At 31.8% G+C, this 3,773-nt stretch overlaps 1 pseudogene; it reads right to left on the minus strand.

Moving 5' to 3' along the window:
- Nucleotides 1-203: 203 nt before the first annotated feature.
- Nucleotides 204-1,188, minus strand: LOC149178637 (uncharacterized; annotated as a pseudogene).
- Nucleotides 1,189-3,773: the final 2,585 nt, after the last annotated feature.

Raw genomic sequence — 3,773 nt, forward strand, 5'->3', positions numbered from 1 at the left:
GTGTTATTAAATTTCGGAGATCAAGTCAAGTCTCACTAGCATAACCGGTTGAGGATGGGCCTAGTTAGCAAGGCGACCCAAGATCAAACATCACGGGGGGTGGTTGTGTCTTGTGCTAAAGGGAGGAGACAACCTAAAAAATCCAGTTACCTTAGCATTGGTCTGGATTAGGTCAAGTGCAATCCCTAGATGACTTTAATGGATTAGATATCGCTGGGTTGCGGCTCCTCAAGCTATAAATCAAGCCTTCAGAATCATAAACAACTTAACAAACAAACAAAAACAATCCATTAAAACTCAAATTAAATGGGGGAAGACCATCGTTCAAACTTATATCATAATGACAAAAAGAACTCATCTGAACTCAAATTAAATGGGGGAAGAACATCGTTCAAACCTATATCATAATGACAAAAAGAACTTACAGGACTCGCTGATACAATAATAATCGATAAGGGAATGCTGGCAGATATCAAACTCAAAAGTGTGATTGCAACAACAGGGCGAGTGTTGATCAAAGTGTACTGCAACCATGCAATTGCCCTGAATACGTGCGCATGATACGCGGGATATAATTCTTTCTCCCATTCCATGTACTCTTCCGGAGTCTTGTAATTTGTCTCCTGCATTTTGAGGTCGAAATTCGCTTTCTCAGAAGTATCATATTGGCGTCCACTATGTTCCGGCCACCTGCATTCAAAATAATTCGGCACTTAATGTAACTTTTTGAAAGGCCACTCATGGGCATAGCAGTCCACTACATAGATATAACCATAAGTCCAGTGATAAAGAATACAAATAGTACCTGAACCAAATTGATATTCGCCAGAGCTTGCAGTTTTTATAACGAGCTGCCTCTGGTTAACTCCTCTCTTCTTCCTTGGAGCAGAAAGAGTGGGAGCTCCCCCGTTCTGTTTCTGCGGCATTGGCGGTGAGAAGGCTCGGGAGATATGGCACACGTGCCCCGCAGAATCTTTGGGGATTGCTATTCCAACTTTCAGATCCATCACTGACCTACAAATCTCTAGTCTCACAGTATTCTAAGATTGCAGTTCTTCGTTAACGACCAACAGAAAGAAAGAAGCGTATAGTTTTATGATGTTTTTCCGCTGGCAATCTCTTGCAAGAAAAAAACAGTCTCGATAAAACGGTGCAGGTAAGAGATCTCTCATTTATAGGGCAAGTTGAGTGCAATCATTAATTCATTGAAAAGAAAAACGAAGCAGCCGATCTTCTGCTTCCTTATCGTCTATTTCTCCGCGGCCTGGCTACGCGGTTTAACCATCTCGTCAGACTCCGCTCTTTCTGGTTTCGAGTGGGACAGGTACCTTTTTTTTTTTTAATTTCCAACGAGATTAGCGCCACCTGTTAATGCTTTCTCTCTGGTTACGACATTGTGACCATTTGTGGAAAGTGGCTCACAGTCATGTGCACAGCGGCTCCTACAATTACGTGTATTTAACAAAAGCATTAATGTCAATTGCAAGTTATTGGAGAATATCATAATCACCGGCCACGTGACATGACATTTTCAAGTAGAGTAGTGCAATTACTTGTAATCGATGCCGGTCGATCTAACTATTTTAGATTTGGTTTCCTGGCTTCTTAGGATAGTTTAACTTTCGTTAATGTAACTTTTATTTTCAATATTTTTTGATAAGATTTTTTTGTGGGCGAAACTTATTTCCATATAAATTAATTGATTTACATGGAAAAATAAAGTTAGCAATATATTTCTCTTTTAAATATATTAATATAATAATTATATAATATAAATTTTATATATTAATTTAATAATTATAACTAACACAATCATATTAATAAATATAATTAATATAAATTTATAAACATCACTTTAATTTTACTTAAAATTTAGAATATTTTTTAAATAAAAAGTGTTATAAACTCAAGTATAAATTTTAAAAACTTCTTTTGGGATTAAAAGCTAGTAGACATGACAAAATAATCTTACCACTATTTCACAAACCATTCTCACATTATCAAAAACTATTCTCATAATATCAGAGAAGAATGAGCCAATGTATTATTTAAATTTAATTTTATTCATAAATTATTAAAAAAATATAACAGATGATTTGAAATTTTAAATATAAAAGAAATTTGAATTAAATTATAATTACATTTATCTGTATTAAATAATTGAAAAAATAATTAAAAAACTAAGTCCAACTTCCTCTTTATAAGCTGCATTACCTCAACAACCACTTTTGCCACAACACCGATATTGAACCAATTTCATGGTTTACCTTTTTTATTTTATTTTAAATTATAATTATATTAAATAATTCAAAAACAAACCCAAATAATTTTAAAAAACTAAGTCCAACTTCCTCTTTATAAGCTGCAATACCTCAACCACCACTTTTGCCACAACACCCAGATAAAAGTTTAACTTTTATTTTGTTAAGTTATAATTCTCAAGAGCAGAGCGCTCCTAGAAATCACAACCCTAGATGGGTTAATCAAAGCAACATTGAATACATTCGCTCATTAATTTAAAAAAAATAAAAATTATACAAGCTTACATTCATTGTGAATTGAAATAGATAGACTTATTGACATAATTATATAATAAAAATAAAATTCAAAATAATTATAAAATTAATGAAATTTATAATAATATATTGTTTTTATATAATTTAAAAATACAATGAAAATGATAATAATTACTTAATGTTTTTAAAAGTTGAAATACAATATTCTTATATGGAAAAGATTTTGAGAAGATGCAATGTGGGTAGTGAAATCCTTGTTTCATGTATATATTTCACCAAATTTTATAGAAAAACACTATATTTTTTTGTGTATCTCACTCTAAAAAAAATTGGGGTAATTTTTAAAGTTTTTTCATCATATTGAAAAAGGCCTTTGGTGTAACATGTTTGGAAATTTTGTATGTTTCACCAAAATTAATTTGATTGTAACATGTTTTATAAACTATTTGTATTGCACCCACATAGACTTTAGTTTAGTGCAACATTCTTTATAGTGTATTACACCTCAATAAACATTGGTTTAATGCTATAAAAAAATTGTTCTAAGATATCAAATTTAAGTAAGTGCAATATATCACACAAAAATATCGCTTGCCATGGTGTGATATAGAAAGGGTTGTTGCCAAGATAAAAAGGTTAAAGAGATGCAATATGTGGACATTGGAGAAACTTGTGCGATATATGTTAAGGATATGTTGCATCTAAAGTGGTATTTTGACCAATATGCCATGTAAGTAAAAACTTTTGGTCCATGTGATGTGTTGCATAAGTGGATTATTTTCTCCCATGAGATACTGACAAGGAACAAAATATTAAAAAAATGCCATGACAAGGATGAAGCAACAAATTCTCTTTGACATAAACATAATAATGGAGGAAGAAAACATGTAGTGAAACTTCACAAGGTTGAATTGCAATTGAAGTAATCTGTCCAATAAATTAAATCTAGCAAGGCCAAGGCTCTTATCTTTTCTAAAACTACATAGTAAGGAGTTGCATTTTTTTTCCTATTGCTTTTTCTTGAATAATATGACAAATGATGGAGTAGTATAGAGATACCGTGTGTTTCAAATAAGTGCATAAACAAATTAATAATTCCCTAAAAATCAAATCTCTTGGTTTGGTTTACAATCCAATAAAACTAGTATCAATGAGAAACGTAAGAAAATATTGTTGGTGATAACTCCCTTGAAGCTAATATAAAAAAGAACACAACTAGTTATGGTTTACTTAACATATTTGATGTGTCTTAAACAA

Source organism: Pinus tabuliformis, chromosome 4_1 (assembly GCF_031772625.1).
Source record: "Pinus tabuliformis cultivar Carrire ecotype Pingquan chromosome 4_1, CPIR1, whole genome shotgun sequence".
NCBI lineage: Eukaryota > Viridiplantae > Streptophyta > Pinopsida > Pinales > Pinaceae > Pinus > Pinus tabuliformis.